Below are 11,655 nucleotides of genomic sequence, written 5' to 3'. Positions count from 1 at the left end.
GTATATACTAAATTCATGTGTTTGTGGCATATTGTAGTTTGGCTGAGGTAAAAGAGAGTATTAACTCATGCTGAATTCAAGATAACGAGCATGTTTGCAGTATTCTCACTGAAATCACAAAGTTGTGTGACAAACAGATTTGGGCAGCACTGAGACTTTTTTCAGTATCATGACAAATATGGTCTTGTCTTTCACCTGTGACAGATAAAATCTGTCCCAGAGTTGTACTTAACATGCTATCTGTGCTAGATCTGACCCTTAACAGTGTCATAGACTGCTTTCCCTTTTGTGCTAAATTTGGAGTAGGATAAGAAGCAGTATGTCAGAGTTATTTTCAATTGTAACTTATGCAGGTAAGTGTTGTTTATAAAACACCCTTTCCTACCCTGTGCTGCAGGTGCTGAAGTTTCATTTTCTCTTGGTTAAAACCAGTGCTGATCATACTTGCCTTGATCTTGCAGCCCTTTCTCCAGCTGGTTTCTGTTTGCATACTGTGAGAGCAGGCTCAGAAAGCACAGATGCAAGATGCGTCCTTAAAAAGGCATTGGAGAGGGGGCTGATATGCCTGGTGCATTCCAGCTATGATGACCTTGCAGTAGGGTTAGCATGGGACTAGTGAACCAAGGCATTGTATTTCAGGCTATTGAACACTGCCCCCTCCCTTACAGTTTCAAAGGGGGAGATTTGTATTTTAAATTGAAGGTATGACCTTTGACCTTGCTTTTTAATTAAGCACCTAGCTAGCAGGTTTCACAAGCCATGTTATTACCTATGGATTTACTATTAGATATTAAGATAAAGGATTCAGGGAGTATGTGGTCTTGGGTCTTTCTCCTTTCTTACAATGCCTTAAAGTTCTCTCTCTGTCTTCAGGTTTAAAGATTTTATACCAGCAATAAAATCCAAATTAGAAAAATAATGGCTCATCCTTCTGGAGAGGTTTGATCAAATCGTACCAGTGGGACTTCTTTGAAGTCAGTAAGCAGAATTTGTCCTGTGGTATCTCAAGGAAATAGGCAAATTAGAAAAGGCTTGGTCATTGAAAAAAGACAAACTAAATGAGACACCAAAGCTAACTTCCACCTGCCAAAGCCCTTCCCACACATGGAAGCTTTGAAGTGGAATGAAAAGACTAAGCGAAGCCATAATTACATCTTGTTTAATTTGGCCCTTTAAACAGCAAACCTTTTAACATACTTTTCCACACATCTGTATACTGCAGAACTCTTCCAATCAGCATAGAGCTTAATAACAGATGATTAAAAATTAAATCTACACTTTATGTTTCTGCTTTGCTCAATATTGCACATGCACTTAAAGTTAAGCATATGTTTAATGGCTTTGAGGAATCAGGACTTTTCTCCTTTTTCTTCAGGATGTCTTTCTTCTTTCTTTGGAAAATGTGGTTAACATCATGTACGTTATGCCCTTGTGGGAAAGAATTAATCTTGGGCTGGAATGTATAGGGATCATTCTCCTAATAGGATTTAAGTTGCTTTTTTCTCCTTTCTTTTCAGTATTCATAGTGTCTGGGAAGAAATAGGTTTGTGTGGCTATTTCCTATATTAGCGTCTGTTAGAAAGGTGTTCTAATGGCCATTTAGTTCATGGTGATTACTCAAAGTGCAGAAAATAGGATTAGTACTTTTGACTACATTTTAAAAGATAACTGACATTCTTCATATTTTGGTACTGAGTGAATTTTTTAAAAAACATTAAAATAAAACTATTCTGTGCAAAACCTCTTTAAATCTCAAAAAGAATAAGACTGGTTACTGGAAGTTCCTGACTTTGTTGGTTCCTCCAACTCCCAAGGGATCAATTTTCACAGTAACTGTAACTATCTAAAGTTTGAGTTACTGAAATAGTGTTAGTGAGGTGCTGGGAGAGGAGAAGAAGTGAGAAATTAGCTTCCAAGAAGAACAGCTTGCTATTTTGCTCAAAGCTGTACAGAAATTTCATTAGGAGAGAGTGGGGTGATGGTTGTGTACTCAGGTTAAATAAGCCTTGTCCCGCGGTGGTGGCTCTCCATGCCATACTCCTGGCTGCTGTATTACTTACTTCTCTCCCAGAGACGTAAGAGCCATTTGCTTCTCTCAATGAAGCCTCTGCAGCTTCAGGTCTGCCTGTAGCCTGAACATCACAGATAGCAGTATGCAGTTACTTCACAGCATTCTTATTCTAAAGTTTCTTTTCACTGAAACCAAATCTAAAGAGCCTTTCTAATCATTCAGCACTCTAGTCTTGCTTCTTTTGAAATTAGACAGATTTTTTTTCTTTCCAAGAAAAATTCAGAGTTCCAGAGTATGAAGGGAGCCTCTGGCACAGATTTCCTGAGGCTCTGTGTTAGATACACCAGAATATGATGCTTGCATATAAGCTTGCCCTGCTTATACAAAATTGCATAAACATGCACGACCTGTATACAAAATAATTCAGAGCCTTAAGAATGCATTCCTTTTCTTATCCACCAACTCTTTGTCATCAGTGTAGCTTGCAAAGGTGAAAGGAGTCAGTGAATTAATTTTACTCGGAGAGAATTTTAAAAGCAGGAGAGTTTAAAAGCACCCTCTCATTTTGGTTACTCTTGCCGACTTCATTAGCTTTTCACCCTGGCAAGTCACAGGTCAATCTCATATTGAAAACTTGCTCCCACGCAGTTAGGTAATGCCCTTGGTGAGAAAATGCAATTAATAAATAACAAACAGTAATATGTGTGAGACAATGCATGCCCTGAGAGAAAAGAGTCTGAGATTCTATAAACAGCTGAATAACGTATTTTCAGATTCTGGAGTGGAAACTAAGACAGATCCCCTCCGTCCTATGTAGCCATATATTGCTTCACAAATTTATAGCAAGAAGTTGTTTTTTCCCCTCTGTAAACAATTCGGATAGATGTGAATAACTTCCAAACAGCAACATAAGTTTAATTCATCTGTCTCAAGTGACATAACATATGTCACTAGGGCCTGTTGCAGAAGCATGGAAGTCTGCTACATCGTGTAGTATTATGCTTTATAGCCATAACAACAGTGTCATTAATACCAGAGCATTTTGAAAAAGGAACTGTATGTGGCAACTACGGCAGTCCTTTCTGCATGTATCTCCCTTCTGCAGGTTGCTAAATTTTGCTTTTTTGGGGAGAAAGTGTTTGTTAGGAAAATTCAAACTCTCTTGAAAAGAATTTTTTTCCTGCACCTTTTCTAGAATAAAAGACATCTTATAGGCAAAAGGACAATGTTTTCTTTCCCTCTCCTTCCATTTTCTATTTGCTGTGAATATAAAATGAGATCTGAATGAGAAAAGTAAAGTAAATCTGCTGTTGATTCACTAAAATGTCTAGCCTCAGCTCTGGAAATTCAAGAAATTTTCAGTATAATTTCTCCCTCTTGACTACTCTGCGTACTATAGTTTGGTATTTGATGATGTAATCATTTCAACCATAGAACATAAAATCTGGATTAGAGGGAGATTATATTGATCTAGTGGAGACATTTCTCAGTGGTGTCAATTGATGATCTAACCATTTGTGTTTCTACTTTAAATAAATGTAAACTCTGTTTCTGTAGTCATGAAAGAATAAGCAATTGACTGCTATGAAATCAATGGCTTACCTAAAACACCTCTCTTCAGGGAAACCAAACAGGTGGAAAAACCTTGGTCAGTCCTGATTGCATTCATTGTTCAGATTAATAAATCTTAATTATTAAAAATTATGCCACTATTTCTGTAATACACTCAGCCGAGAACCCCAGATAAAAATATGCAGATAATAATACTGTTTAGAAATATCGTATCAAGAGTTTTAAGAGTAAGTAGAGTCATGGCATGTGTTATCTATTATCTATAACACAGACTGTGATATTTTAACTTAAAAAGGTTTTCAAACAATTTAAAAATATTGAGACCGTGGAGTGCAAACAAGCCTGAAGACATGGTAGTTGCACTTTTCAGAGTCAAACAAGACACTGTACAAGTAAACTCTCCATTTCACAATTCCTATACAGTGAGAGCCCCAAAACTATTTATCAGCCAGAGATGACAAAAACAACTCCAAAGAATATATACAACCTTCACATTGAACAGATGTTTTACCACTTACATGCTACAGTCCTGAAATTTTTAGAATTACTCAGACGCTGCAGAAGCTGCGAGGCCTCTCTGTTTATTGCTCCTGGTGGATATAAAATCAAATAATGATTTGTTTGTCATTTTATTTTATGGAAAGTTTTACACTGTCTAGTCCAGAACAACCATGTTGATCTTTCAAATGAAACACAAAACTTGAGGTTTAAAATGCTTCTTTTCATTAATATCTCTAGAGGGTGTAAGGGGATTTTTTTTTTTTTTTTGTCAAGATTAAGAGTATTAGCATCCTGACTAAATTACCACTCTGGTAATTACATCCTTCTTATCTACATATCCCCCTGCAGCTTCAATGGAATATGGTTTGTTCCTCTCCCGATATATTGTGTAGTGCCGTTATGTGCTATTAAATGATTTGCTTAAGTATGCCCAAAAGCTGCCTCTAGCAACATGTAGCCTAAACTTGCTTATTAGGTACTTGCTATCCCTTCCTTTTCTGAATATATGAGCTTAAACAGATCTAGAGCCATTCAAAAGATGGGCAAGGTGGGGGTTGTCACCTCCTCACACGTGAGCAGCACCTCTCCTGGGTAAAGCCGTAGGAATGAATGTTTGCCATTTGTGGAGAAGGAATAATATTTATAACTCATACTCACATGCTCCACAGATTTCAGAATGAAATGCTAGGATAAGTGAAAACTGAGGGAAAAACCTTTTGGAAGTACATAGGAAAATCCTCAGCCCACTGTACTGCATGCTAGCTGTTTCTCAGAGTTTCTCTCTTTGGGAAGGGATTTTCAAGACAGCCTAAAGAATAGAAGTGCAAAAACTACATTCGATTTCAGTGATAGTAAAGTACTTGGAAATCCGAGTTACTGAATATAATAGCAGGGAGCAAAGCCAGAGACACCATGTTGTCCTCTGGGAATTAGGTTAATGCCAAACCTTTCTATGTACAAAATGTTTAGATACTGCAATGACAGCAGCAGTACAAAACCCTAGGCAGACAGATAATAAACAATGATTAAATATGAATTAGTGTCTTTTTTGCCCAAAATAAAGGTCTGCTGGTTTTGAATGATGTTCCTTCACTCTGCTCTTGGGGCAGTGGAAACTAATGATAAGACAAGGAATACATCAGGAAATAGTGTGATATTGACTAATATATGAAGACAATGTTTTAAGAGATACCTTGGCACACACAGAGAAGTCGACCCTACCTAACCAGTGAATGATGACGCATATCTAAGAAAAGGCGAGGAGAGACTGTAGTGGGATTGTGATTAAATTCATTACAACTAAGAACTCGGCCAAGCAATTTCTGTTTTCCATTGTGGTGAAACGCTCACCAAGAACTTGTGGAGCTGCTGTATTTTAAGCTTTAAAACCACTGGAAAGAGCTATTAATATGAGTAAATTTGTAAATACAATTGGTAGAGGAATGTATAGCTAGTTACAGCTATATATCAAGTATTCCATGCATTGCTGCAACTTTTTATTCCCAGCACTCTTTTTCTAACTTTGCTCTCTTAGATGAATTTTAATGATACAAACATCAAGAACAAAAAAGTGCTGATTTCTCTATTGATAGTTTCAGTTCCCTCAATCACAATCTTCATGGATAAATCACTTTACCACAAATCATTTTGAACCTACAGATGCAGTAGTATAAAGCTGATATAACAAAGGGAAAGTAGTGTAGTTGTATCTGGTCAACTTTCTTTCTGGAGTTATGCATTTTGCAATAACCTAAGTAGTATGATTAGGCAACAAAAGCCATTTTATTCTTAAAAAAAATGGCAGATAAATGGTTGGCTATACAGTATTATTTCATTTGGCCTGAACTGCTTTTGATGACATCATTAATTTCTACGTTAGAGGGATAGGAATGTAAGACAATTTTCTTGGCAAATTAAACATTATTGATATTGGAATGCAAATAAAAAGTTAAAACAAATCCATAATTCATCTTTACAAGTAAAAGTAAAATACAACATGTTTTCTGTTAGTATAGTTTGGATAAGTTATGAGAAACTGCTTGCAAGTGGGTGATCCTGAGTTCTTTGAACTTTGTCCTAGGAATGAGGGTCATAAACTCCCAGACAGCATGTGGAACTCCGAACTGATAACCACTGAATGGAAACAGGATTGAGGGAGAGTCTCTGTTGGAGACTCTGTATTGTCGATGCATCGGTTACTGTGATTGTCAGTGAAAGGAAGAAGATGGAAAATGAGGAGAATGATTAGGTTAGGACGCTGTGCAATTAGGTCTCTGCTGGGATTCTTGGTTAGTACTAGGAAGTCAATGGGAAGTTAGAAGAGTTCCAGAGGTCCAGTGACAAATATTTTTAAAACACTCTAATTTAGTTTTGTTTATAAAAACCAGGTTCCTGGCTAACTGAGCAGAATCTCTAATGGCTATGCAGGGAAGATAATTAATTCTTCAATTTGAGAAGCAATAGTAGAACTAAAACAAAGTGCTGGAAGATAAGGCTAAGGTTAATATTGGATATTTTCTATATAACATCCTATATTTAAATCAAATAAATTAGGACTGTTATCAGTATATGGTAAACATAACAGACTGGCAGAGGTATTCCTTCTGGCTTAATTAGACAATTAGGTGTTTTGGAAATCAACAATACTTGTAATTTCAGTAGAAAGTGATACAAGCTTCATGTTAGGTCCCCATGTGCATTCTTATCACTCCTTGAAGCCCCTAACTATTCAATAAAATTTGGCTTTCGATACTATGACACTGTCAGTGGACATGAACTCCTTGCTCTTTCTTATGCATGATCAGTTCAGAAAGCAAATCCTGCTGTTCCTGGCACTTTTGTTAATAGCCTTATGCTCTGATGCAGAAAATATGTGAGCACAGTCAGATTTTACCTGTATTCACATAGGAACAACTTTCAAATTTGTTAAGATGCAGAAAGGAGATGAGCAGGGTTCTCAAAAACTGGAAGCAGATTTCCACCTGAGCACATCACTCCATGTGCTGTTTTGAACCTGGCCTCTGAGATAGCGTGTGTGAGCTAGCAGACAAACCTCTCTTTCTCATCCTTCTGGTTGAATTGATTTTCCTCAGAAAACATTTGTGGAACAAACGCTATTTGAGAATCTATTGCATGTGTTTGCCTAGGGATTGGTTTTGGAAGTACTGGCTGTTTAAGAAAAATTTTGTGCTTACTAACTGGCAATGGAACTTTTTTGGTAGCTTGGAAGAATCTTTAAGGCTTTGCACAAAAAAACCCCAACCAACAGACCAACTGAAAAAAACACAGTTGATGGTGCAAGAATGACTCTAAGCAGTCGAGTTAAGCAAAGTGTAAATGGGAGCCATTCAGATTCTATCATTCATTCTCTATTGAGTAGCTAAAAGCACATTGAAGAATTCTAGGATGATATGGTTTTTTGTATGTTAAAACAAAATAAGTAATTCTGCCTGCAAGAGTTGAGAATGGATCCACTCTTTCCAGTAAATTAAGGCTATTTCTTCAACATTACACTGATTCTATACGAACCTCATAAATCATTCAAAATTATTTTCAATAATATCCTTATAATGATTAAATCTGTATCAGTTGAGAAATGAAGTCAGCTACTTAACACATACACTAAATACTTGAGATTTATCTATGTGTTTTGTCTGGTGTCTGTAAAATTCACTGTTTGTGAATTTTATGGATTTGCCTGAAGCATATGTTTTCTATCAATACAATGGGATCAGATAGTCATTCCAATGAGGGTTAGCTAGTAAAATTCAAACAGATGAGCTGCTGTATTTTAAGGACCGTATATTATGTCCTAGTACAGGAAAGTACTTACAGCCAAATCCAAAAGGACTTTGATGTCTAGCAAGGGATCTAGGCAGAATTTAGGTATCTAAACAGAAAAACGTAATCTTGAAAATCTTTTCTCGGCTTCTGTTTAACCCAGGTGGTATCAAAAGTCCCTCAGCAGCTTGTTATTTTAAAGTTTTCAAGGTATCTAGTGTTGAATAATGCACTAAGAACTGCTTCACTAGTGGGCCTTGTCCACAAGTTAATTAGCGCTTCAGCACTTTGTTCGTTCCCCTAGACAGCCTTGGTCTTTAAAGTATGTTCCCTTGCTTAAATCCTTGTGAGTGAGTCAAGACAGTGGAATGGCTTGACAGAACCAGGAATTGTGATTATCCTGTTTAAATACAATACAAACAAGATTGGTATCCTTTTTTCTTTATTATTTTTCTTCTTTTCTGCCACAGTAATCTTTCAGAAGGTTACCAAATCAGACATTATTCTGTTCTCAACCTCTCTAAGAAGCTGAAGGGAAGGAAGAGTAAAGGCTTTTTTGGAGACTTAAAGCAGTGCATGATCACCAAGATTTAGTCTTACGAGGATTGGATATGCTTGTCTCAAAGGAATTAAAGATTGCTTGGGAAACAGAGAATGAGCAAGAAGGGTCTTGATTATTTTCTGTAGGGTATAGGCATTCACTTGATATCTCATGTCATCAGAGACTTTGTGGTCTTTAAGGAATTGTCAATTCCTTCTTGGGAGACCAAATTCTTAAATGTAAAGTATGAAAGCACATAAATATTAAATGTTGGATTTTTATCTCTGTCTCCCTCCGAAACTGATACACATCAGGTTCAGGTATATGTCCAAGACATTCAGTCAGGAGTCCCTGATCTAATACAGCAACACAGGTAACTGTTGTAGGAAGGGACTATAGATCATGTTGCAGTGCTCAAGCTCCACAAAATTGTCTATTTGGGTTATAAGATTCGAGGCTTCTGTTATTAGGCTTCTAGCTTACCTGTGGACTCTCTCATGCAATTACTCTAAATTACATTTATTTCACACAGGCATTAGTTTCCATTTTTAATAGTAAAGCTAACAATTAATAATCACTTACACTGTTCTTTATATTTTCAAAGTGCTGAACAAATATTAATTCATTTTCCTCACAAAACCTTGTGCTCCTTGTGATACTAATAGGCTAGTTGAATCTTACCTTCATATTCATAAGCTATAGTTTCTTTCTCATGTTTTAAATTTAATACAAATTGATTTTGCAGTCATTTATTCAAAAGAACTGCGGCATCTCACAGCATAGGTTTACATTCTTGTATTTACTTTATTAAATGACAGCAAAACTAGTAAGATTTGATATGGGTTGAAATATTTTGTAACATCTCAGAAAATCATTTAATTTTGTTATGCTGAAAATCTATATTTCTCAACATATTTTTGAAAAGTTTGAAAGTTCAGTTTTAAAAAACTCATGCTTCTTGGTACCTTATGCAACAGAATAACCTTATGTAAAAAAAAAACCCACAAAAACACAAAATAAAATGCTAAATAACAAACTCTACAACAACATAGAAAAAAGAATAAAGCAGAAATCATGCCAGTTTTTTTTGTTGCAATCTCTTGTTTCAATTGATAACCAGAAGAGCAAAAATATGTGCTTTGCAGATGGTATATTTCCTTGAACAAATAACTTTACAATTCATTTATTTTTATTCAGAAATGTGTGAAAACACTAGCAATGGTTTATAAATATGGAGCTATGACTCAGACAATCTACTCACGTCAGAAGGAGCCTGAGGTTTTATGAAGAAATGAGGCTGACTTCTTTCATCCTTTTCCAGTTCAAGGCCAGATTCAGCACTCAGATAAGCAGTGCATACAAACAGTTGCATAACCTGAAATCTCCATTGCTATGCCACTGTATATAAGCAAGGTGATCACATTTTCAAGCTCTATTGTAATCTCTGTATTATGCTCTTGAGACTAGAATCAGGCACTCTCGGGAAGGTGCTCTTTAGATAAAACATGACAATTGCTTTATTGGTTTTAATGTAACACAACTGTTGGCTTTTAGAACAAGCAATACGTAGCACCAATTCTGAAAGGACTGAATGATTGCTCTATTTCACATTAGGAATGTTTTAATTCAAAATTGAACAGCTGTAAGATCTGCAGATAAAATATGTACATCTCTTGTACCATCATACATCAGACTAGAAAATTTTTATCTATTTTTTTTTGTTGTTGTTCTATTTATCTATCTATTCAAGAAAGCCACTTATTGCTTTGGGAGGAAGGAAAATGGGAGTTTAAGTTCAGGATTTGCACCCAAAGTTGTTCATGTATTTTATTTTATTCAATGGCTTTTGGTTATGAAATGCATAAACAAGATAGTTCCCAATCCTTCTGGGAATGTACCTTCATCAGAGAGCTGAGATTATCAGGCTTCTTCTTTAGGTCTCTCTGAAAGTAATGCCTCCTATTTATTTCAAGAAGCCAGCTGGGTCCTAGTCTTTCGTTCACCATGTTATACACCTTTGATTTTGCAGGGAAAATTACCCAAACTGTGTTGTGAAAAAAACAAAACAAAACAGCTATGGAATTTTGTTGGGTCCTTTCCATGAACCACTCTAAAAACATTCAGAACTGGTTCATCTGGAAGTCTTTAAAACAAAAGTTGATTGAAATACAGTTTTTCAGAAATTAAATCATTTAGATATAAATCCATAGAATAAGGAAGTTAGATTTCTTTAGTGATTATCTGGACAGTTGAAATATAAATATTTAATAGCTCCTCCTTGTCATTTGGAGGAAAAGATGAGATCTTTTATGTTAAAGCTGTGCAACAAAGTTAACATTTTCTGTTGTTCTTAAAAATATCACTGCATATGTTAGTTTCATTTGCTTCTCTTTGTGTGGATGTGTTTACTAGTAATGCAGTATACATTTAAGTGCCTGAAGACTGTTGAAAAGCATTAATGGGCAGTAAGCACATTTATACCCTTTCAGACAAACACATCACATGAAACAAATCAAATTGACGTAATAGACTTTGTAAAAAGGGTGAAAATGTAGAGGGACTGTTTACTCATTAACACAAAAGAACCTACATAAGTTACTCTTAAAGCAATGCCTCCTATTAATTTCCATGGAAACTACAATAGGTACAAACTGCACAATAGCACAATTTAACAGACAAATTCTCAGCCACAAAACACTATTTTTCAACACAGTCATCACCATTAGCTGTGCATTTTCAGCAATGAACAAGAGCCTGCATGTCACAATCATAAAAATCTGTGCGGCCATCCTAAAATGGCTTGTCTTTCACACTGCTGTCACCACTGCTGAAACACACCACTGCTGCTTCACTGTGCTCACATCCACTGTTCAGTCTCTATAAACATTCAGCAAGCGTCAATGGACATCAGTGGGTGCAATTTTTCTGCACAGAGGGGTTCAATGACACACCTTTGCTTCACCTGCATTTCTATGTCAGACGCCATTTTGTCAGACTGCCTCTCTACTGTCATCTGTTATACAGTAGCAAAATGTGATGGAACATTGGCAGAAAGATTCATCCTCTGCTGCCATACCACCAACATCCACCTCTGATATCGTAAGCCAGCGTAACAGAATATGAGACATTGCTTTTGGAGCAGCACTTGTATATTTAACACAAACTTTTTTGTCTTGCACTTCTTGCTGGACAAGACATCCTGCTTGGTGGTAACAGGCTGATAGTATTATCACTGACACTGTGTTTTGCT

Source organism: Meleagris gallopavo, chromosome 4, assembly GCF_905368555.1.
Source record: "Meleagris gallopavo chromosome 4, MGAL_WU_HG_1.1, whole genome shotgun sequence".
NCBI classification, from domain to species: domain Eukaryota; kingdom Metazoa; phylum Chordata; class Aves; order Galliformes; family Phasianidae; genus Meleagris; species Meleagris gallopavo.
Note: the sequence above shows the minus strand (reverse complement) of the source record.